This window comes from Adelges cooleyi, unplaced genomic scaffold (assembly GCF_023614345.1).
Source record: "Adelges cooleyi isolate 19-005CV unplaced genomic scaffold, UGA_ACOO_1.1 ACOO_flye_CR_arks_rails_tigmint_CR_PRNA_118, whole genome shotgun sequence".
NCBI lineage: Eukaryota > Metazoa > Arthropoda > Insecta > Hemiptera > Adelgidae > Adelges > Adelges cooleyi.
Window position 1 is genome coordinate 2356895 of NW_026095771.1, and position 9341 is coordinate 2366235.

Sequence of the window (9341 nt, forward strand, 5' to 3'; positions counted from 1 at the left end):
CGGACTTATACAATTTAATATTTACTTATAACAATAACAGTATTGCTGCCAATCCGCCGGATACCAGTTCTCAAGACACTTTGTCGAAATGGTTGTGCTGGATTCACAATCAAATTAACAATAGAATAGGAAAACCACAGTTCGATTGCCGGGCGATTAACGAAAGATGGCGAGATGGATGGCAAGACGGAAGCTGTGACGGATAACTTTTCTCGATAACACAAAATTCATTTTTATGATTTTACAAAAAAAAAATTCTTACACGCTTGTAAACCCGAATCTCCAAATTGTTTTTTTATGTTTTTAATTGGATACTTATTAAAGAAATTTGGTGCATTATAAAATAAGATTAGGTTATTATTATAAAATAATAATAAGGTTCTTTCTACAATAGTTAATTAAACATTTAATCACAAAATAAAAGTCGGCGGGATAAGATTTTCACCAATTTAGGTTATTATTTAAAGGTTGTTTCTTTTTTTAAATATTAAATAATTTAGAACGACAGGTTTTGGCTCAAAATCAATAGGACCTTACCGGGCTTATACTGGATACTACCACAAAATAGTCTAAATTAAATTTTATCTATTTTGTAACACCACGGGTTACAATTTAAAAAAGTGATTAAACTGATATATTAATATTTCTAAACGTACATCTTAAAAATTATTATTTTGGGATGTGTTTTAAAATTTTAACTTCACATAAATGCGATGCTAAAAAGCTATAATCATAAGCATATACTCTTTGGTAACCTCTGATACCTCTGTAATCAGTGACCACCACTGAACCTGCACCAACACCAATGGTTATAGAGGTTCTTCTCTTGGTTCTTAACAGGAAATAATCTTTACGCGCATTATAATTTTTTTTAAATAGCATTGACATACATTTTCTAAAATAGATTTATATATTTAAGAACTTATTTTTATAAGGAAAATAATAAGTTTTTTTAACACATGTTAAATTTTACTTTTTTTACTAATATTTATATAAATTGACATTCTAGTTTTTAAAACTTGTATCGTGGTACTCATATTCACTATTAAATCATATATTCATATATAATATTAAACAATTTATAATTAAGTGAACCAAGTGTTTGATGTAATGATTTAAGCGCAGGTTTTTCCTAGGCAACGTCCGAAAAATAAAAATATATTCGCAAATGTATTTGAGTTTACTGCGGATCGTTTCCAAGCGATTTTTAAATAAATTTTTAAGACGTCAAAAAAGATACTTAAAAATAATAAGAATAATATTATTAAATCATGTCGAAAAGACCAGTTAAGAAAAACGAGACCACGCCGATGGTAAAGAAGATGGTGACTCCATTTTTCGATTTATCTATCGATGGAATTAATAAAAAATACACTGCTTTTAGATCGACAAGAGCGAAAGCCCAATATGGAGGCCAACAGTACAAAAAAAAGTAGTAGTGAAGAAAGTGGTTACTCCGAAAAAACCACTCATTGTCCAAACTAGCGTACATACAGTACCAAAACCAAGCTCTGGCGTATTAAATTTGAAAACCGATAAAGGTTAGTTGATTGGATGTTGTTATTATTAAATTTAAAAATTCATTTAAAGCCGTTTTGATTTGTATGTCAATAATAGCCAAACTCGATGCACTTTATTGATGATATTGTTTGTGTTTAAGTTATTGAACGATGGGAGAAGTTGATATCCGAGTCGTATACTATCAGCTGTAGTAGGACTGCACAAAAAACAGTAATATAAGAATAACAATAACCTAACATTTTGAGTTGAGCCACAAATATGACATATTACAACTGATTTTGGGTTTTTGTTTTTTTTTATAAATTGTGAAGTATCTCGGGCAATATTCTATGTCCACGTCAACTAAACATTTGCCGGTTTCGAAAGTGAAACATGTAAACGAAAAAGTCAATACAATTGAAATTACCAAACACAAAAAGGTTACGGGTTGACAATGTAAATATTTATTATATTATTAAATAATAATACGTTTCTTAACAGAGCGTTGGCGATACCAATGTAAGATCAAAGCCATTGGACAACATGCGGAAATTAAGAATGGAACTCAAGGACGAAACAGAATCAAGAAAATTATTGGAAAAATATCTATTGGTTTCTGAAGAAAAAGAAAATGAATCTGTACGCATAAACATGGCTACTAATTTTTTTTAAAAATCAACTCGTAGGGTCAGGTGGGAGAAATGGTCGACGAATGGGACAAATTAAATGTTATTTTCTCATTAATACCATACAAAAAATTAAGAAATAGAACAGTTGGACGTTTTCAAACGTCAAAACTAATAATGTTTAAACTTGTTTTATTAGTTTAATTTGTTATCTATGTTTACATTATAGTATTTTGTCCTTTCGCGACCAGTATAAATTATGAATTTTTGACTTACTGATTTGACAACTTGGGTGGCAATTCAAAACAAATGGTGCTAGAAAAAATTCTGGCCAGATTCGGATCAAGCGAAAAATTCCTACGAAATATAATCTATAAAATATTTTTGTATTGTATTTTGGATGTAATGAAACCGCAAGCCGAAGAAATAATAGAAGTCAACGATACACCAAATCTTTATACAAGGGAAATTGTCCAGAAAACTACTATGACATATGCACATGCAAACATATTTAAAAATTAAGCCATACGTTCTCTAAAATTAATGAAAACAATTTTAGAAATGTGTTTTTTCCATAATGGTTACTAATCATTATTTGATCATACTTAATTTTAGGAAATAATAGTTATATGAAACAGAATGAAACTATAATCATATAGAGTTATAGAAAATTATAAATTATACCCTTTACAAATTGGCCATACTATTTGGTATCTTCACCCTAAATAGTAACTAATCTATGCGAAACGTTTTGTGCATAACATTATTGTTATAATTACTATTTACCGAACAAAATTAATTTTGGTGGTCGTACTTTCTTTGGTTTTTCATGACACGCAGAGACTGGCGTTGGCGGCAAATGTCGATGAAATAGAATCACTTAAATTGAAATACGAAAACCTACAAAACGCGAACAATCTACTGAATGAACGGTATGAAGAAACTGCTAAAGAGTTAGAAAATCATAAGACCAACAATCACAATCTGAATGATTTGTACAACTATGTGATCGAAAGGTGCAAGTACTTAGAAGAAAACGGTGACGTAGAAAATGTGAGATTCTATAAAAAACGATTGGAGGAAATCACCGAAGAACACGAAAACGCTGTCACGCAAAATAGCTCATTGCAATACGAGTAAAAAATATTTCCGATAGTAATAATCGAATCGGTCAACACATTTTTATATTTGGTTTAAGTCAGAGTCTAGTCGCTATATTCCAAATGTTTCGATGAACATCGAAAAATTGCCACTTGCTTGTAGACATATTTTTGTGACTACATGTGTGAAATATTTCCTTTTTAATAATTACTCCACGGTAAACATACTACATTTTAATTTTAAATATATGCATCACCCTTTCCTCTCCTCTTTTCTCTCGTCACTCATAGTAATATGTTTGAAACCAGAGTTGATATTTTATGAAAGTTTATTTTTATGAACGTTTAAATGATTGTTGCTCCAGGCAACATTACGTAGTAATACAAATTTTTTTTAAGTAATATACGTTTTTCTTTAGCAGTGTTTTTAATCAACCGAAAAAAACCTGTTAATTTAAATATTAAAAAACGGTTTGAAACATTACAAATATTTCCCCCGAATTCGTGACCGAAAAATTAGTTTAAAACTTATTTCTTAGTAAAAAATTTAAAACATCTATTGAAGGGGTAATCCGTTAATATGCTATTAGGTTGTTTTAATTGTTATTCGTTATTTAATTTAATAATGTATAATAATCCAAATTCGTGTTGACCGGTGTAATTATAATAACAATCATACTTAATTTTACCAATTTTCGCTCACTACGCTTAGCATCATTACAGATTAGATCAAACTAATTCGACGTTGGATAGTTTGCAAAAACGAATTGAAATCGTCATGGAGGAATCAGCCAGAAAAGTTACGGATCTTGGGGAAAAATTGAGCCAATTGGAAGAAGAGTAATTTTGTTAATTTTATTTTTATTTACCTTCGACCAATAATATTTAGTTTTCTGTTTTTTCCGACAGAGTTGCTGAGTCGAAGCACTATCAGACCTTTTTGGAGGAACAGTACGAAAATTTGCAAAAAGCAATGTCTCGCAAAGATCAGTACATCAAGCAACAAGAGTTTAAGGTCGAAGAACTGTCCAAAGACAAGAGGACGTTAGAGAAGACGATTGGCACTATGACCTTGTCCGAGCCGTCGAGGTCTGTAGAAATGGAAAACTATCAACGGCAGATAAAAAACTTAACAGCTTCCATTGAGCAAATGAAAAACGCTTTCACTCTCACCGAAGCCGCCTACAACAAGGAAATGGAAGACATCAGGTAACATTGAAATTGAAATCGACAGACGAGATTATGCTGTCTACCTTATGATGATAGAACTCCTGATGATAATAGGCATCACCTTAGTTTATTTCCATTTATATCCACAAATCCATTAATATTTTACCTTTTTTAAATATTGTTGTGAACTTGTTTTTGTATTATTTTTGAACTACCAATTGTTGCTTTCATGTATTTCCATGCTCTGAAAACGTTTGGCTTCTTATAGAGTTTAGTGAAGGAATTCAAATGGAATTCTATGGGATCTTTAGTTCCAGTAAGTTAGTGGTACAAATTCAACAAATTTGATTTTCTGATCAAATCTTCCAATTTTTCTGGTTAGTAGTAAACATTTTTTTGATGCGTCAAATTCTTAAAATGTAGAGCATAAATGTCGTTGAAAGCTTTCAAATATTTTCCAATCTAGGTTTCTAGGTTTTATTGTTATAAATTAGTCTTATTTTATTGTAAATATTTAAAAAAAACACTTATTGTAAAAAATGTTTACAGATTGTATGTGTTCAATAAAAGCGAATAATAAAAAAAAAATTCCTGAAGTCTTCCTGAATAATTACAATTTCGATTATTTAGTACTTAAGCTTTGGATTGTCAGTCCTAAATGATAAGATAAACTTATCTATAAAATATAATGTGATCTACCTGTGATTTTAGGAAGGAATTGAAAAATCGAGACCGACTAATAGCAACTAAAAATGAAGTGATTCGCCACCAAGAAAAGGCGTTGCGGTTGGTAAAAGAAATAAACGGCACTACGGAAAATACTCCTTGTGTAAATTATAATAGTTTTACCGAAGAAAACAGCAAATGGCGAAAAATTTACGACGATATCGAGTTGGAGACGGCAGCATTTTCTGATCCTTCGGCTGTTTATTGAACTTGAAATAAATGTATTATTATGGCTGATCAGTTATGGTTTTTTTTTAAACCAGCTTATCTCAACTAGGTTATAAAAATCCGCTTTTGTTAAACAGCTATCTTTTTTTATATACAATAAAAATAGAACTAAAAAAAAGTTTACGGTTATTTAAAAAAAACCAAAGTTAGGTTTTCGGTTAAAAGATAATATCAATATTAAATATTTATATTATGAATAAAAAAAACAGATTGTCGCGGTCGGCTGTCCTGACCCGAAACAGACAAGGAATTTCTTCGTCTATTTTCGGTGCGGTCTGCGGCTGCTATCCTCCTGGACAGTCAGTTGGTCAGCCGGGCTCTTCCTTAATGGATCTTATTAGACAATCGGTTTGTATAAAATAGCAACTGATAGTTTAACCGCCATCAGTCTACAGTTGCTATTGTCACTTTCGACATGATGGTCGTACGTGTTATAGTGTATAATTTGTAATATACCATATCAGCAGAACATAATATTAGTGTGTTTTTATTTTTTATAACAAAGTATTTGTTCTGTTCTGCTTATAGCAAAAAATTTATCACAATAACATTATTTTAACTTTTTCATTCCTGACATCCTCGTACGAGGATTTAACTTTAAAAAATCGAATATAATATTAACGACGTACTATTATTATCAAAATTGTTTTTAAACATAAGTTCTTGTAATGATTGAAGATAAAAAAATCGACACAGCTATATTAATAATCAATATAAGTCCGATATTATGGTTTATTTAGCATCATAGGTTTTCCTTATTTTCAGTAATTTATAACGTCTTTGTTTTCGGAATTTTTTTTTAATTTAGTTATATATTTTTGTATAACCAGTAAAAGACTTTTTTTGTAATTTATGTAATTTTAGGTGAAATAAAAGTAATCATCCATCCAACAATCTCCGACCTACCGACTAATGACATCAAATCATCCATCAACATAAAATATACTCTAGATGGCAAAATTATTAGGATGCCATTCCTACCACCAATAAGCTTACAACAATAAAGAAGGATACAAATAATTGGATGCCACCTTACTACCTCAACAGACGACAGGAAGTTGTCATTACAAGATGCAAAATCGGTCACTCCTTCACAACTCATTCGTACCTCATCAACAAAAATCCTCCACCCACTTGTGAAAAATGACACATTGACCCTTCAGTTCAAAACATCATCCTAGATTGCACGAAGTACCGGGACATAAGAAACAACTCAACATGAGTTGACGTTTTACATTACTAACAGCCAGGACCGGATTTAGGGGCGGACCCACAGGACCTATGCCCTTGGGCCCCCACAAAGTTGAAATATCACTATTTGGCAAGAAGTTTAGTCGCAAATTTTTAAAATGCATTTTATATTTTCAAGAAAATTTTAGATATTTGTCGTAAATATTATTATTTTGTTAATGGCACTTTTATAAGGATGTAGAATATAAACAAGCATATGAATTCTATTCGATAATACCGTCGGCCGTTACCACGCAGTGGACAGAAAGACTATCGACCTTATCGCAATTCGCAGAAAGGGGGGGGCCTTGCTTTTTGTTTTTTTATTTATACATTCCAAGTTCGTTTTTGTAATCGATTATCGATGACTTGTGTTAGGTGTGTATATATATAAACAAAGTGTGTGTGTGTGCGTTTTCTAAAAATACTGTGTATTTTGACAGATTATTTATATTGTAATGTATATCTCTGGAGTCTGGTGTAGTACAGTTATTATATTATCTTTTATTTGTAATTCGACTTTCGTAAAAGAAGCACAAAAATAACTCGGTAACAGGTAATAACTAAAAACTAATATATTATTATTATACTAATATATTATTAGTTAAGTTCAATAGTTTTATACACTCAGCAATTTGGTCATGTAAGAACCATACTATAAAAAAGTATATTTCGTCGTATTGAAGAAAATTTAAATCGTGCTAGAAGTATCAGTATCGAATTAAAAAGAAAAAGTGTTGTTGCTATTGAGGAGCTTAATTACTTAGTAATACAAAGCTAGGTTGAAAACCATATACATCATTAAAAACACTCAAAGGTAAAATATGAAAAATAATTAATAATACATATCTTTAATTTTGGCATAATTTACTAACAAATTAAACAACTATTAGGTATTCATATACAAAAAAATGATAAATAAAATTAAACATTTTTTAAATTAACATTGTATTACGTTAAACTATTTAGTAAAAAATTATAATAAAAAACTCGATAGAGCTAAAACCATTTTTTTACATAATATTAATGTAATAAAATATAAACAAAACAATTTTAAATTAATAAAAAAATTTGATATTTATTTTAGAAAAAAATGGCTGTTAGTTATAGCACAGCACAACGAATTGCCAAAAAACATAATTTCTATTCATATCATGAGATTCATGTACAAAAATTCAGAAATGGACAAATGGATGTACTGGTGCGCTAATATGTTAATTAAAATGGATGATGGTCCATTTTATTTAAAACAAGTTTTATAGACAAAGCCAAATTTCACAACAATGGCATGGTGAACCGACATAATCGTCATTATTGGTCCAACATTAACTCTCATTTGTACAAAGAGGGTAAATCTCAAGTTCGATGGGGTGTTAATAAATGGTGTGGGCTATTTAATAATAAAATATTTGGCCCATACTTTTTTTGACGATAATCTAACTGGTAACATCTATTAAAATGTTTTAAAAAACATCCTGACTTAACGCCATTGGATTTTTATTTATGGGGTTCATTTAAAATAAAGTTTATAGTAAAACATTATTAAATAAAGAGGAATGAAAAATGAGATAACGAAAGTATGCTCAGAAATAGATTTAAATATTATTCAAAAAGCTACAAATAATGAAATAGTAAAGTGCCTAAATTTGTGTGTGCAAGAAAACGGTAAACATTTTTAACAACTTTTGTAAATAGGTATATAATGTACTTTAAAGAATAATTATATAATAACCTATTTAATGTCTTATTACACCGAGTTAATAAATAATTCTTCTTCTTCAATTACCTATCCAATTCCGAATGTTGGCGACCATCATAGCAATTCCCACTTGGTCGGTTGTGACGCAGAACAACTCTGATCTTGCTATTCCCAAACCATACTCTTAGATTTTGAAGCCACGATGTTCCTTTTCTGCCAGGTCCTCTCTTTCCAAATATGTTTCTATGTGAATTGATTTAAAAATAAAATATCTGCTTTCATTTCTCATAATGTGTACTAAGGTATTGGAGCTTTCTGATATTAATAAGCCCAGCGTCTTTATTCGTTCTTCTGAGTACTTTGATGTCTATAATCTGAGCAGTCCAAGGTATCTTAAGCATTCTTATTTACTCAAATGCTTCCAATTTCTTTGAGATGGCATCAGTCAAAATTCAGGATTTTACTCCGTACAGCAGCACAGCGAACACATACCATCTTATATGTCTCATTTTGCTTCAAGAGAAGAGGTTGTGACTCTTGAAGATTGCGCTCATTTTGTTAAATGTTGACCACGCTTTTCCTATGTGACATTTTATTTTTATATCAAAACTTCTTAATGTAGACCACAATGTTACTTAGAAATAATACTAAGTAATGAATGTGTTAAAACTTTAATGGGTTGAAATATCATATCGAAATTCATTCATATAATAAGTTTAAAAATACCAGAATAAAAACAAAAATACTATGTAAGTATAAATTAATAATTACATAATTATTGACATAATTCTACAATATCTTTAGCAATTTAGTATGTTTGTTTGATAATATAAAACCAAATAGTGGTAATTGATAAGTATAAAATGAAAACCGAAAAAAAGTACATTATTTCAGTATTATTGGCGGCATATTATGCTGCTCGTGTAAATTATGTCATTTTCTTCGTGTAAATCAATATCCATTCTGATTTTATCTATTCTGTTGTATTATTTATGATACCTTTATTATGTGGGAACCTATGGCAATAGGAAAAAAAAGGCTGTGAAAGTGTTTAAAATTGTT